This window comes from Elaeis guineensis, chromosome 1 (genome assembly GCF_000442705.2).
Source record: "Elaeis guineensis isolate ETL-2024a chromosome 1, EG11, whole genome shotgun sequence".
Lineage (NCBI taxonomy): Eukaryota > Viridiplantae > Streptophyta > Magnoliopsida > Arecales > Arecaceae > Elaeis > Elaeis guineensis.
Window position 1 is genome coordinate 118,585,298 of NC_025993.2, and position 16,119 is coordinate 118,601,416.

General features: G+C 51.4%; 1 long non-coding RNA gene across 1 annotated transcript; it reads right to left on the reverse strand.

The window, feature by feature from the left end:
• Positions 1-12,929: 12,929 nt before the first annotated feature.
• On the reverse strand, positions 12,930-15,380 carry LOC140854791 (uncharacterized). Its single transcript, XR_012137930.1, has 3 exons — positions 15,133-15,380; positions 14,037-14,149; positions 12,930-13,185 (listed from the first exon to the last, which is right to left on the reverse strand). It is a non-coding gene; the product is annotated as an uncharacterized lncRNA (long non-coding RNA).
• Between the last annotated feature and the right edge of the window lie 739 nt (positions 15,381-16,119).

Below are 16,119 nucleotides of genomic sequence, written 5' to 3' on the forward strand. Positions count from 1 at the left end.
TTTACCATTTAAATTGACAGAACGTACGTTATTACAAGAAAATGAGATAAAAGTATCCAAGTGATGTTGACATGACGACCTGGCAAAAATAGACCACTCTGTTTCAACCCGATGTACTCTAGATTTGTAGGCTCGGGACCAACCATATTAGCTGACCAGATCAACCGATCAAATTGGTCAGCCGATGACAACCAACACTGCCGACAAGCAACAATGGGCCACGTGTCCCAATTCAAAGCACACCAAAGATGATTAAAGTCCATTAAGGAAAGCGCTTATAGCCTTGCATACTTATGATGCATGTTGCAAGATAGTTAGAGATCGTCCTACAATTTGAGGAGTTACTATATGTTGAGCAATTATTGCATGTCCGGCATGTCATTACATGTCTGATGGTTACGGCGTGCGCTCTCTTTTTGGATAAGGACTCTATGCCTACTCTCCTATACATACATATACAACCCAGTGGATCTCTAGATTTGCTTGTTTTCTCTTATTTAAGTTTTCCATAACTCTCTAAGATTTCCATTATTCCTCAAAACTCGGTCTGACTTAGACATTGCAAGATCCTCCGTTGGATCAAGCTCGGTTTGCTATTCTATTCGTGGATTGAAGCAAATCGGTCCAAGCATACCAATTTATTTGCCAAGTCATCTAATTCTGTTAGGTTGGATTTTGCCGGCCATATCACCTACTAAGAGAATGGATAAAATATCCTAAAAAACTTTCAAGACTCCGCAGTCTTGGAACTTAAAAAATAATGCAAAATAAATGCATTTGATCTGTTTTCCGGAGGTAAAGTTTAAAGAGAGAATATTTATTTACTGAAGTAAATTGAGTGGGGTTTGTCAAAGATCACTTAAGCAAGATGGCTGTGACACCAGTAGCTTTGAGCTTTTTTCTGAGAATGGAAAATTCTATTAACATTTGTCACTTGTACCAAAATTCTCTACTAGGTCAAATTCATCCAAATAAATATCAGGAAGTTTCAAACTTGTGACTACTTATGAAAGTGGCAGGGGTCCTTATCCAGAAAAACCTGTCCATTTCCTCTACTGAATTGATGGCAATCAAATGGTAGTATCAACATATATAACAACCAATTATGGTCGTGAAATGTAAAGCATGGTGGAAGGAAAAGAATAGGGATTTTTAATGTGACTTACAAGAGGTGCAAGCCAGATCGAAGTTGAAATTTAGTTTGCTTCATTACTACGGTAGATGTGCAGGAATTGATGGTCCAAGAGACCACATTATATTTGTTGTATATATGCTTAGATGTCTCACTAGGCTTGGATGGAGGACTTTTCTTTCACCTTCTTTTATTTTTTTGAGAATTAGAACGGGTGGAAGTCCAGCCAAAATCACAGGATTTAAGCTTAGATGACCTGTATTTAATATCTATGGACCATATCAACTGAACCAATTGGTACCCTCCAAGACTGTTTCCATTTGTATAGCCAACTAATAACAAGCTAATCTTAATTATAATAATTGTTGGTGCAAAAATCCGCCTGCGCCGAAGAAGCTGGAGTCGGGGAAGCCGCAGTCGCCGCCGGGACCTGCAAGGGAAGTCTAAACCGGAGGTGGGGTTGCTCCGGCAAGACCCTCCGACGCTCAAGTCAGTTCTCTGCCTCAACAAGAATGGAGTGCTCGAATGGAGAATTTAGCAGAGTTTTGAGATAGGGAGAATGAGCTTAAAGAATAACGTATCTGGATTCCCCTTTTATAGGCGGGGGAGGCAACGGATTGATGGCGACGTTTGTAACCGCCTGGTAGTGGGCCGCCCATAGTTAGGGGAATTGATTGCGGAAGATAGTGGAGTGGACACGTGGCCATCACCTCGGCCCGCCACGTGGAATCTGTTATGAGGGGTGGAGCAGCGTCCGTTGTCAGCGGATAGGAGAATCGCATGGTATCCGTCGCAGGAGGTGGAGCAGGTTCGTGGCCGCCACTGTGGCCTGCCAGAGGATAGTGGAGCTGTGCGGAATCTGCCACAGGAAGTGGAGCAGGGCGGCGATGGCTACTGCGGCCTGTCAGGGAATGATGGAACTGCGCGGAGTCCGCCACAGGAAGTGGAGCAGGGTCGTGGGTGGAGCCCGACTTCTGGGGGAGTCCGGGCGGAACCCCCTCGGAGCTGACGTTGGGGGCGGAGCTCAGCTCTCGTAGGAGTTCGGGCGAAGTCTGCTTGCGGCTGCAGTCGTTGGCGTCGAGGACGTAGCCCGGCTCCCTTAAGAGCCCGGTCGGAGCTGACCCGCAATTGATGTCGGAGGCGGAGCCCGGCTCCCGTAGGAGTCCGGGCGGAGCTGCGTTGCAGTTGATGTCGAGGACGGAGCCCGGCTCCCGTAGGAGTCCGGGCGGAGCTGTGCTGCAACCAAAGTCAAAGGTGAAGTCCGGCTCCCGTAGGAGTCCGGTTGGAGCTTACCCGCAATTGATGTCGGAGGCGGAGCCCGGCTCCCGTAGGAGTCCGGGCGGAGCTGCGTTGCAGTTGCTGTCGGCGGTGGAGCCCGGCTCCCGTAGGAGTCCGGGCGGAACTGCACTTGCTGTCGGCGGTGGAGCCCGGCTCCCGTAGGAGTCCGGGCGAAGCTGCACTTGCTGTCGGCGGTGGAGCCCGGCTCCCGTAGGAGTCCGGGCGGAGCTGCACTTGCTGTCGGCGGTGGAGCCTGGCTCTCGTAGAAGTCCGGGCGGAGCTGCACTTGCTGTCGACTCCGTTGAGGGTTTCGGCTGTGGATATTTTATACCCAACACCAGTCCCCCTACATCCGAGTTTGAAATTCAAACGAAGGAAGTACACAGAGGTACAGCCGGAACCGTCCCTTCGAACCCTGCGCCCTGCCGCTCCCAGATATTTTGGCATTAAATGAGCGCGTGCCGGAGTCTTTTCGAATTGGAGCGGTACGAGGGGACGCTTCGAAAATCTCGCGGGAACGCTGGCCTAGGTACGGCGCAATTATGACCCTGCCAACCGCCAGCCGCCTTTAGCCGTCTGCCACGGGGAGTGGGACACGCGTCGGATGCGGACTGGCCTGGGGGGATTCGAGATCATTATGGCGCCGGATCCCAGGGTCTATTTAAACCCGTCCTCCCCCCGTCAGGCGTCCCACTCCATTTCTGATTTCTTGCTGGCGTCTGTCCTCTCCCCGAGAGTCTGCTCTAGCGAACGCCCTCTCGAGCCGTAGGCGCCTTCCGCTTCTCGCTCCCCAGGCCCCCAGAGCAAGATAGGTTAGTGCCAACCTTCTTCTTCTTACCGCCTAGGGGCTTCTCCTCTTTTCATTTCTTTTGTGTCTTCTTCCGAGTTGACCTTCGGCATCTTGCCCCCTTCTCGGTTTGCCTTTCCAGGGCCCTTTAGGTTCTTCCCCCCCCCAAAAAAAAAAAATATCTTCCGACTCTTCTGCCCCCGTAAGTTCTGGGGTTCTTCTGCTTCGAACCCCCAGGCCCCGGTCTCTGCGGACGAACCCGCGTTCGGGGCAGGGCCTCGTCCGGTTTTCACACCGGGCGCCATTCCATGTTCGTCGACTTCGGACGAACTCCTTCTGATAAGGGCCTGGTACGGGGTTCCTTCTGAGTACGACCTGGAGCTTCCTGGCCCCTCTGATCGGGCCAGCGCTCCCCCTCCTGGTCGCTTTTGTTTGTACCAGGAGGCATTTCGCGCCGGACTCCGGCTTCCGCTTCCAGTCTTTGTTGCCGCCTTCTTTCGCTTCTTGGACATTTCTCTCGCTTCCGTCGCCCCGAATTTCTTTAGGTTTTTGATAGGGTTTCTCTCTCTCTGCCATATAACCGAGGTCCAGCCATCCCTCTCCCTGTTCAGACATTTCTACACCTTCAAACGCCATCCTTCAGCGAAGGACTGGTGGTACTTCTCCCCCCAGTTCGGTAAGAAGGGGTTGCTGAAGGGCGCCCCTTCTTCGATTCACAACTGGAAGGGGAAATTTCTCTTTGTCTACTGCCCGACCCTGGAACTAGGTCTGCCCCCTTGGGGGTCTCTGAGGGATTCCGTCCGCCGGGCTCCCAGCCTAGGAGAGGACGACCTCCAGGCTGCCCAGAAGCTTCTGAGTTATCCCGCTCCTTCCCTTCCTAACCTTCTGAGGGAGCAGCTTCTTTTCAACATCGGCCTGAGCCCTCAGGATCCAGCAAGTATTTATCTTTCCTTTTCTTGCCTTCTTCTTCTCTCTCTTTCTCTTCTTTTCTTTTTTTTCTTTCTTTTTTTTTTTTTTTTTTTGACTCTGGACTGATCGGTGCTGCTTCTTCTTTCTTCTTTTCTTTTCCTTTTTGTGTTTTTTTTTTTTTTTTTTTTTTTTTAGCAATGGACGCCGAAGCCACGCGGATGCTTGCCAAGGCTATGAGAGCCCAGAAGAGGAAGGGCGCGACGACCTCTGGTTCGGCGAAGAGGGCCAGGGTGGAGGAGACGAGCCTGGCCGCGCCCGTCCAGGCGACCCCGGCCATCGACATTCCTTCGGATGCCGAGCTAGCGGCCCCCTGGGCTTCCCCAAGGAGCCCACCGACCGGGGTCCCCGTTCCAGAGGTTCGCCCCACGGAGGCGCCCGCCGCGGGGAGGAGGAGGAAATCGGTGGCCCGCAGGGTGAGCAGCCACCGAGCCGCCGCAGACGAGTCCGTCTGCTCCGAGGGGGGATCGGAGAACCCCTTCAACGACAAGGCTCTGATCCGACGGCTGCTCGATGGCTGCATTCTGTCCGATGTCGTGGAGAGGATCGACCGCGCCGATCCCGAGCAGCGGGCCTGGGACACTTTGGGGTCCTTTCTTGAGGTAAGCGGATTTTTATTTGCACAGTTGCTCGGTCTTTGTTATAATTCTCTATCTGTCCTTGCAGATCGGGCACCAACTCTTCGCCTATGTCGAGGCATCGAGCCGCATGAGAAGGGACCTTCTTCGGGCAGAGGAGCGCTGCCAAGACGAGGTTGCTCGTCTTCAAGCGAAGACGGCCGAGGTGGCCGCCCTCTGGGAGGCCCTGGAGAGAGAGAGACAAGATCGGGAAGAGGAAAGACGAGCCCGGGAGGAGGAGAGGCGAAGCTTGGAGGAGTCGGCAAGGAAGGCGGAGGCCGAGGTCGCCCATCTGGCCGAGCAAACTTCGGTTCTGGTCTCGGAGGCCAGGACCCTTGCGGTGGGAGTTCAAGGCCTCCGCGGAGATGAGGGAGCTGAACGTCCAATTCGGCCTGGAGGCGTTTATCAAGGGGTTCGAGCTCTGCCGAGAGAGGGTGGCCAGCAGACACCCCGACCTTGATCTCGGCTTTTTGGAGGAATCTGACGACGAGGCCGCCCCTTCGCCCGCTGCTACCGCAGTCGCACCCCCCGCGCCGAGCTCTCCACCCTCTGCCCCCGAGGTCTGAGACCTCCGATCTTGTATCTTTCTTTTGTCGCCATATTTCCTTTTCGCTTGTCTTCAAAATTAATCAATAAAGTCGAACTTCTTATTGTGGGTGGCCTTTCCTTCCCCCTGCTCCTTCTTTTCTGCCTTTTTTTCTTGTAGTGAGTTGGTCTTTGACGTTTCCTTCTTCCGATGGCAGTGTCCTGCCGAAGCACTCCCCTTGCCCCTGGGGGTCCTGCTGAAGTCAACTATCCAACGGCTGAAAAAGGAGGTCCTCCACCTGACGAAGAAGTTGAAGAAGTCGGAGGGCGAGCTCCGCCAGGCGAAGAAATGCTATTCCGAGGCCGCCGCTGAGGCCGCCCACTTCAGGAGTCTCCAAGTGAAGGCAATCATGGACTACAGCCGGAGGAAGGCGAACTTCGCAAAGGAGCTCGAGGAATGTAAGAAGAGCGCCAGCGACCGAACTTGTGCTCAAGAAGCCAGGATCAGTGCCCTTAAGGTGGAGCTGTCAGCTGCGAAGAGGAGGATCGGCCAGCTGGAAGGGAACTCATCCCGGCTCACAGCGCAGGATGAGCAGAAATGGTCGCAGAAGGTCTCCAACCTCCAGAAGCAGCTTCAAGATGCTGAGATGAGCCATGATGTGCAGCGGGCCAGCTGGCGCCGGCAGGTAGAAGAGTATAAAGGGAGATTCCGTCAAGCGGCGGATGAGGTCGTTCGTCTCCAGAGGCAGCTGGTTACTAGGGCGCAGCTTACTAACGCCCAAGATACCGAAGAGCTCCACGCCCTGAGAGGCACCGTCGAGGAGATTTCTGTCTCCCTTGGGGAGAAGACAGCCGAGCTGCAACAAGTAAAAATCCAACTGGGGCTTGAGCGGAAGGCCGTCACGGACGCAGAGGCGGAGTCCGAAGTTTTGCGGAAGTGGCATCGGGAAGCGGAGGCTGAGAGCCGGCGACTTCGTCAGGCGCTCCAGGATATGCTGCAAAAGAAGGAAGAACTAGAGGGAACGGTGGAGAGCCTGAGGCAGTCCTGGTTGGGGGATGGAGGTGATCACCCTAGGTTAGAGGGAGCAGGACCTCCTCAGAGTTCTTTTGTAGTCACCCCCTTTTTGTAGCTGCCCCTTTTTCTTTTTTTTTTTTTTTTTGTCATTTTGTCCCTCTTTCTCTGGCCGTCCTGGCCCTGTAGCACATATATCGGAAATGAGGAAAAAGCTCTTTGTGTTACCTTGTCCGTGCGTAGCACCGATATTGTCGTTCGTTGACCCTCTCTCGTCGTTTGGCCTGTTTGGCTTAGAGGTCGTCGTGGGAAGGGGCTCTTCCCTTTCTTCTGATCTCGTCATGTGGCCAAGCCTCGCCACCGTTTTTGACCCTTGCTGGCGAAGTAGCGGATGGAGCCCGGCTTTCTCAGGAGCCCGGGCGAAGTCTTTCTTGGCGGTGGAACCCGGCTCCCGTAGGAGTCCGGGCGAAGCTTCCCTGGCGGCGGAACCCGGCTCCCGTAGGAGTCCGGGCGAAGCTTTCCTTGGCGGTGGAACCCGGCTCCTGTAGGAGTCCGGGCGAAGCTTTCCTGGGCGGCGAAACCCGGCTCCCGTAGGAGTCCGGGTGAAGCTTACCTTTGCGGAGGAACCCGGCTCCCGTAGGAGTCCGGGTGAAGCTTTCCTGGGCGGCGGAACCCGACTCCCGTAGGAGTCCGGGTGAAGCTTACCTTGGCGACGAAACTCGGCTCCCGTAGGAGTCCGGGTGAAGCTTTCCTGGGCGGCGGAACCCGGCTCCCGTAGGAGTCCGGGTGAAGCTTACCTTGGCGGCGGAACCCGGCTCCCGTAGGAGTCCGGGTGAAGCTTTCCTTGGCGGCGGAACCCGGCTCCCGTAGGAGTCCGGGTCTTCCATTTTGCTTGAGCCGGTGCGAGGTTCTCGTCATCAGCCTGGCCTGTGGGGGCGCGTTAGGGCGCTGTAAGGCCTCTCCCCCCTCCGGTCTAAAAGAACCGGGCCTTCAACTTTGCTCATGTCAGGACGAGGTTCTCCTCCTGTTCTTGACATGGCCGTGGGGGCACATTAGGGCGTTGCAAGGCCTCTCCCCCCATCCGGTCTAAAAGAACCGGGCCTTTGACTTTGCTCAAGTTAGGGCGAGGTTTTCCTCCTATCCCTAACAGGGCTGTGGGGGCACATTAGGGCGTTGTAAGGCCTCTCCCCCCATCCGGTCTAAAAGAACCGGGCCTTCAACTTTGCTCATGTCAGGACGAGGTTCTCCTCCTGTTCCTGACATGGCCGTGGGGGCACATTAGGGCGTTGCAAGGCCTCTCCCCCCATCCGGTCTAAAAGAATCGGACCTTTGACTTTGCTCAAGTTAGGGCGAGATTTTCCTCCTGTCCCTAACAGGGCTGTGGGGGCACATTAGGGCGTTGTAAGGCCTCTCCCCCCATCCGGTCTAAAAGAACCGGGCCTTTGACCTTGCTCATGTCAGGACGAGGTTCTCCTCCTGTTCCTGACATGGCCGTACTTTTGGAGGAATCATATCCGGTCATAATACATCCACGCTAGGTGGGAGGAGCATGTTAGCTAAAAAGAAAGGTAGATTCAAAGCGAAATAGTAAGCGATACATTTACAGCATTCCCGCTCCTTCTTGAGGCCCTCCGGCGATGGAGTCGATGGTCCCGATAGGAGGCCGGTCCCCGGGCTGCTCCTCCCTTTTCTGCAGTTCGGGCGGCGGGAGGGCTCTTGGCCGGTCTCCTCTACCCTCAGGTCTGCGGCGGATGAATCTGTTGAGTCAACCTCGCCGGATGAGCTCCTCGATCTCGTCCTGGAGCTGGATGCATTCTTCGGTGTCGTGGCCGTGGTCGCGGTGGTAGAGGCAGAACTTGTTGGGGTTGCACTTCCTGGGGTGCGTGCGCATCCTCTCCGGCCTAGGGAGCAGCTCCCTGACCTCCATCAGTACCTGGGCCTTCGAGGCGTTGAGAGGGGCGTAGTTGCGGAACTTCCCTGGTGGGGAACCCCGCCGAAACCTGTTGTCCGGGCTTCTCTGCCTGCGCGCCCTGGGGGGAGTATGGGCGCGCTTATGTCCAGGAGGGGATCGGGAGCGAGGCCGGGCTTCCTTTGGCCTCTTCTCAACTGCGGGCTTGCTAGAATCTCCCGCCTGACGCTCCCTCGCAGTTTCTTCGTCCTTCATTTTGAAGGCCTCTTCTGCTCGGGCGTATCTTTCAGCCCGAGCCAGCAGATCAGCAAAATCCCTGGGGTACTTCTTCTCCAGGGAGTACAAGAGATCATTCTTCTGAAGGCCACCTTTTAAGGCGGCCATGGCAACCGACTGGTCCAAGTTCCGGACCTCCAACGCCGCGATGTTGAAGCGGTTGATGTAGGCCCGTATGGACTCCCCTTCCCTCTGCTTGATGTTGATGAGGGACTCCGAACCTTTCCGGGGACGCCGACTGCTGACAAAATGGGCCACGAATTGGTGGCTCATTTGATCGAAGGAGAATATGGTACCCGGCTTCAGAGCCGAGTACCAGTTCCTTGCTGCTCCCTTCAAAGTAGACGGGAAAGCCCGGCACAAGATGGCGTCGGGAGCACCATGAAGCAGCATCATCGTTCGGAAGGCCTCCAGATGGTCCACCGGGTCCGACGTCCCGTCATAGCTTTCAAACTGGGGGAGCTTGAAATTCGGCGGGATCGGTTCCTGCATAATCATTTGGGAGAAGGGAGGGTCGGTGCAGATATCCTCACCATAAGCGGGAGGCGCGTGGCGGAGTTCTTCGATCCGCCGGTTCATCTCCTGGAGCCTCCGGTCCAAGAAGTCCTCTCGACTTCGCATCTCGAGGGTCCTTTGGCAGAATGGGGGCAGGGATCTTCCAGGGGTGGAGTCGTGGTCCGACTGAGGGCTCTCTACCCTCGGATTCGCCTTCCCGGGAAGGACGGGGCGGTTGGCCCAGGTGGCCCGCCCCACCGCCGGGTTCTGGCATTCCGGAGATGCCCCCTCCGGATGCGCCGACGCCTGCGGTGGCTGCTGCTGCATTGCCTGTACGGCCTCGACGAGGCCCTTGACCTGCTGCGCCAGCAAGTCAAACTGCTCCGCGCCGACCGCCGTCGCCGGAGGGGGAGGAGGAGCTGGTTGAGAAACGGGAGGGGAGGCCGGAGCCTGAGATCTGGCCGCGGAGGCCGTGGACCGCCGGGTGGACGCCCTGCACGGAGGCATCGGGTGTCGATCTCGCGGGGGAGGATTAGGAGTGGATGACGGAGAGACGGTCGGAGGCAGCTCCGTTGAACACTCCTTCAAGAATAAGGGTGCTGCGAAGACACACACCCTTCTTCTAGCGCCAATCCTGTTGGTGCAAAAATCCGCCTGCACCGGAGAAGCTGGAGTCGGGGAAGCCGCGGTCGCCGCCGGGACCTGCAAGGGAAGTCTAAACCGGAGGTGGGGTTGCTCCGGCAAGACCCTCCGACGCTCAAGTCAGTTCTCTGCCTCAACAAGAATGGAGTGCTCGAACGGAGAATTTAGCAGAGTTTTGAGATAGGGAGAATGAGCTTAAAGAATAACGTATCTGGATTCCCCTTTTATAGGCGGGGGAGGCAACGGATTGATGGCGACGTTTGTAACCGCCTGGTAGTGGGCCGCCCATGGTCAGGGGAATTGATTGCGGAAGATAGTGGAGTGGACACGTGGCCATCACCTCGGCCCGCCACGTGGAATCTGTTATGAGGGGTGGAGCAGCGTCCGTTGTCAGCGGATAGGAGAATCGCATGGTATCCGTCGCAGGAGGTGGAGCAGGTTCGTGGCCGCCACTGTGGCCTGCCAGAGGATAGTGGAGCTGTGCGGAATCTGCCACAGGAAGTGGAGCAGGGCGGCGATGGCTACTGCAGCCTGTCAGGGAATGATGGAACTGCGCGGAGTCCGCCACAGGAAGTGGAGCAGGGTCGTGGGTGGAGCCCGACTTCTGGGGGAGTCCGGGCGGAACCCCCTTGGAGCTGACGTTGGGGGCGGAGCTCGGTTCTCGTAGGAGTTCGGGCGAAGTCTGCTTGCGGCTGCAGTCGTTGGCGTCGAGGACGTAGCCTGGCTCCCTTAAGAGCCCGGTCGGAGCTGACCCGCAATTGATGTCGGAGGTGGAGCCCGGCTCCCGTAGGAGTCCGGGCGGAGCTGCGTTGCAGTTGATGTCGAGGACGGAGCCCGGCTCCCGTAGGAGTCCGGGCGGAGCTGTGCTGCAACCAAAGTCAGAGGTGAAGTCCGGCTCCCGTAGGAGTCCGATCGGAGCTTACCCGCAATTGATGTCGGAGGCGGAGCCCGGCTCCCGTAGGAGTCCGGGCGGAGCTGCGTTGCAGTTGCTGTCGGCGGTGGAGCCCGGCTCCCGTAGGAGTCCGGGCGGAGCTGCACTTGCTGTCGGCGGTGGAGCCCGGCTCCCGTAGGAGTTCGGGCGGAGCTGCACTTGCTGTCGGCGGTGGAGCCCGGCTCCCGTAGGAGTCCGGACGGAGCTGCACTTGCTGTCGGCGGTGGAGCCCGGCTCCCGTAGGAGTCCGGGCGGAGCTGCACTTGCTGTCGGCGGTGGAGCCCGGCTCCCGTAGGAGTCCGGGCGGAGCTGTGCTGCAACCAAAGTCAGAGGTGAAGTCCGGCTCCCGTAGGAGTCCGGTCGGAGCTTACCCGCAATTGATGTCGGAGGCGGAGCCCGGCTCCCGTAGGAGTCCGGGCGGAGCTGCGTTGCAGTTGCTGTCGGCGGTGGAGCCCGGCTCCCGTAGGAGTCCGGGCGGAACTGCACTTGCTGTCGGCGGTGGAGCCCGGCTCCCGTAGGAGTCCGGGCGGAGCTGCACTTGCTGTCGGCGGTAGAGTCCGGCTCCCGTAGAAGTCCGGGCGGAGCTGTGCTGCAACCAAAGTCAGAGGTGAAGTCCGGCTCCCGTAGGAGTCCGATCGGAGCTTACCCACAATTGATGTCGGAGGCGGAGCCCGACTCCCGTAGGAGTCCGGGCGGAGCTGCGTTGCTGTTGCTGTCGGCGGTGGAGCCCGGCTCCCGTAGGAGTCCGGGCGGAACTGCACTTGCTGTCGGCGGTGGAGCCCGGCTCCTGTAGGAGTCCGTGCGGAGCTGCGCTTGCTGTCGGCGGTGGAGCCTGGCTCCCGTAGGAGTCCGGGCGGAGCTGCACTTGCTGTCGGCGGTAGAGCCCGGCTCCCGTAGGAGTCCGGGCGGAGCTGCACTTGCTGTCGACTCCGTTGAGGGTTTCGACTGTGGGTATTTTATATCCAACAATAATAATAACTAATGTATAAGACGAACAATATTTCATGTGGTTGGAGTGGAGTAAAACATGAGTTGAGTGATATGAAACTTCTGTGGAAAGAAAAATTTTGAGATATAAAATAACTATTATTGGACATTAACTTTGATTAGATGACGCCGAGATTGCAAATGTTCTTCCTCTTTCATGAAGTAAATTGGAGGCATGTGATGATAGACTTTGATGTGCAGCAAGTGATGGATCAACTCCATATTGGCAACCGGCATTCATCTCCTTTAATTTTACCTTGATCTAAATTATGTTTTTAACCTATGCATATGCATATAAATTGTAGAGTAATGGAAAGTTTTTTTTTTTTTTTGATAGAAAATGGGAGGGAGATCCACCCGATTCATTAAAACAAGGGTGTTATGTACCGTGTTACAGCGTATGGAGTTATGAGACACTTATTGCGAATGTTTGGAATCGTGACGGTAAGTCCCACCCTCAGGTTAAAATCCTATGCAGACATCCGAATAGGTAACATGTAATAGAAGAAGTGATCATCTCTTGGAAATATTGACAATGTTTCTCCATTCCTCTCTTCACATCTGCTGTGACTTCCAATCTATTCGTTCGTGCCCTGCTTGAGAGCTCTAAGAGCTCTATTGATTCCAATCTTCGTTTGGCAATTGTGTTGCAGGAGTACCTTAGCAGCTGTTACAGTATGGGATAGGCTAAATAATTGCAGAAGAATTGGTCAAAACTGATATGCAACATATGCTTGAAGACCTAGTCTTTAGCAAGATAGTTGGTGCTGCTATTTTTTTGTTTTGTTTGTTGCTTGATATTAGGAAAGTTGTTATTTATGGCTTGCAATTAGCCAAATTCTTCGAATTTTTGTTACATATTAGCTCTAAATAAAGAGCTGTGCTTTGAATAAAAATGCAGATACAATTCCCCTCTCTTTGCTGTCAACACACTTGTCCTATTCTATACTTTGTTTTGTGCCTGAAAACAATAAATTGGTATCAGAGCTTATCATCTTGAGGGATCTGTGAGTTGAGTGAGTCCACAAACACAGACCAAAATTTTAGACCAGAAACAATGGAAACAGAAACAACTTTCTCATCTACTACGCTACCAATTTTTGATGGTGAAAATTATTAAGCATGGGCTATCAAAATGACAGTCCATCTTGATGCATTGGATCTCTGAGAGGCAATAGATGAAGATTATCACATTCCTCCATTGCCTGAAAATCCTACAATGGCTCAACGAAGATCCACAAAGAAAGGAAGACAAGGAAGTCCAAAGCTAAAGCCTATCTATTCTCTGCTGTGTCTCGCACAATATTTACAAGGATTATGAACCTGGAGTCTGCAAAAGATATCTGGGACTATCTCAAAAAAGAATTGTCACGCCCCGAACCCAACACCCGGGTCGGATACGTGATGGCCGCACACTCCTTAGAGCAAGCCCTAAAGAATATGCAAGGCCAAAATAAATCATTACAACCTTAACATCCATAACAATTAATTTCAATAATAATTCATAAAATTTTGTATAATTACAATTAACATTCCTTCAATTCTCTGATCAGATACTATGACACTCTATTTATCCTTCTGCTCACCCGTAAATCCAAACCATAGCCAATCTAAGTCATCCTGCAACTCTGAGAAAAAAAAAAAAAGATGAAGGGGTGTGAGCTTTACAGCCCAGTAAGAATTCCCATATCACACTGATATAGTAATATAGTCTGAAAATAAGGATAAGCAATAAAATATAAAATCTCATGTTCAATGTCCAGAATAATGCAAACATTCGTAAATTTTCTGTCTTGTCAAAATAGATGCATCATCATATGTTAACCGGTGAAACACTTTTGTTCAACAATTGTTTCATATCTTATCTTTCATTTCTCCTTTCATAATCATATGATTTTAACATTTTCTTTCTGGCTCTGGACTATCCAAGTCTATACCTCAGTCATCATCCGAATCGAATCCACTTTAAAAAGTCTTTCAAGACTGTCCCAGGATGAGCTCCTGGCTGGCTGTCCCACGTACCAAAGCCCGTGAGAGGCTGTCCCAGGTATAAGCTCCTGGCGGGCTGTCCCAGGCATGAGCTCCTGGCCGGCTGATCCACCTGTAAGCCAGTGGGGGCTGTCCCAGGCATAAGCTCCTGGCGAGCTGTCCCAGGCATAAGCTCCTGGCCGGCTGTTCCACATGACAAGGCTAGTCCATACCATATATCTCTTTCTTTTCATTTAATCATTATGTGTTGATTTCATCAATCAATTCTGTCTTGCATTATGATCAATTCAGATATGTCATATCCATATAATCATGCCATCAATCTCTGATACATATATATTGACATAACATACTCATGCTCAAAATCAAATAACAGTATCTCAGGTATAATAAATTCATCGATCTCAAATCCGACGATGCAAAACCAACGATGCAAGACCAACAGTAAAATAGCATATACATAATAGTGATCATGTACAGGGATTCTTACCTTTACCGGTGACTGATCCAAACACAGAAATCAATGTTCTTCTTTGATTTATGAATTTCTCTAACAAGATATTCCACTCGATATCATATGCAGACAATCATCTCTTCATAACCCTGATCAATATAAAAATCACATATATGGAGAAAATTATCGATAATCGATCTGATAACACAAATCTAGGATCTCTCTTAGGATTAACCAAAATTAGGATTTACCTAAGTGTCTGGATCCTCCACTGATCCATAAGACTTCTAGAGAGAGAAAATCCATGAAGAGAGAGAAAATTCTAGAGAGAGAAAGTAGAGAGAGAAAGTGGAGAGAGAAACTTTCGTATCCTTCCGATGAGGCACTCATGATCGAGATCATCAGAGGTCCTATCAGGGTAACTCAATATGAATCAAGTGTTACAAATTTTGAATAGGATCGAACTGGGATCAGATCTACTGCACGAATTTCGGAGCAACCTCAGATCATCTTATTTTCATCTTCAAGTTTATTCTAGGATTCATGATGCAATCAGAGAGAAAAAAAAGATCCTAGAGAGACAAAATCCGTAAAGAGAGAGAAAAGTCTAGAGAGAGAATCTAGAGAGAGAAAATGTAGAGAGAGAAGGTACAGAGAGGAGAGAGAAAAGAGAGAGAAAGAAGAGAGAAAGGAGAGAGAGGAAAATTCTCTCCTTCTTCTTCTTTTTTATTTTATTTTATTTTATTTTTATTTTTATTTTTTTTCTCTTTCTCTTTTTCCTTTTTTTTTCTTTTCTTTTTCTTTTTCCTTTTTCTTTTCTTTTTCTTTTCTTCTTCTTCTTCCTTTCTTCTTTTCTTCCCGCGGCCTCCCTTGGCTGAAACAGGGGAGGACCGTGAGGTCCCCCCCTCGATGGCTCGGGCTCCGACGGCTTGGCCGGAGATCCGACAACAGGTGGAGGCGGCGGTGAGCAATGGACGGCCGGCGACAAGGTTCGGCCGGCAAAAATCAAAAAGAGATCGGAAAAACAGGGGATTTCTTGTTCATGGATTTTCCGGCGAAGACGGTGGCCGACGGCGAGGCTTTGGGCCAGGGGAGAAAGGAAAGAGGGAGAGGAAGAAGGGGAGGGGCTTACCTCGAGCTCCGGCAGCCGAGAAGAACTCCGGCAATCTTTTTCTTTTCCATCTAAGAACCCGCGGATCTTTTTGAAAAAAATCCCTCAATCTCTCAAAATCCCGTGATAAAAACCTAAAGGAAGGGGAAAGGGAATTTTATAGAGGAGGAATCCGGTTTTTACTCGGATTCCCCACTCCTTTTCACGGTGGGAAGAAGACTCTCAACGGGAGTCTTCTTCCTCCCGATTCCTCTGTTTTTTTTTTTTTTTTTTTTTTTTTTCTGGGTCGTTACATTCTCCCCTCCTTAAAATAATTTCGTCCTCAAAATTAGGTTATGTCGTTTGAGATATCTATTTCAAAGTATACATTCTTCATGTCATTCTCAAGCTTACAATAATGTCTTTTATTTCTCATGATCTTGTTATAACAAAATTATTTAAAATTTCAAACTCATCCCTTCTTATTGATTTCTCAACTTTTTGAAGAACTGTAATATTTTAAACTTGTATTAATATACCACCGTTATTTGTCTAATACATTTCACTCGAAATTCATAATTATCTCATACTACCCCTGATAAATAAAGATCAAACATCGAGCACTCTTTACAATCATCGATTTCTTTCTTCACTTGATTTTTTTCAACAAATTTTTATATATATAGACTCTCATCTTAAGAAAAATCTCAATCTTCTATATCAGTTCAAGTAACAATATTAGATTTTTTTTTTAAAAAATATGAGATCTATGTCAGGACATTCTAAATTTGAACTAATATCAGAACTATCAAGCTATTAATAAACTTGAGATATCTAAAATTTTTTTGGCATTATCTATAATGAAGCAACCTACTAACAAAATTTATCTGACTATGATCAGATTAAAAATTATTCTTTATTAACAACTAATGTATTCCATAATATCTTCAGAATCAAAGAATTAATATTTCTAATCAATTTAACCCACCATGCTTTTGCTGCGCATTCTGATCTTGGTTTATCAAATTA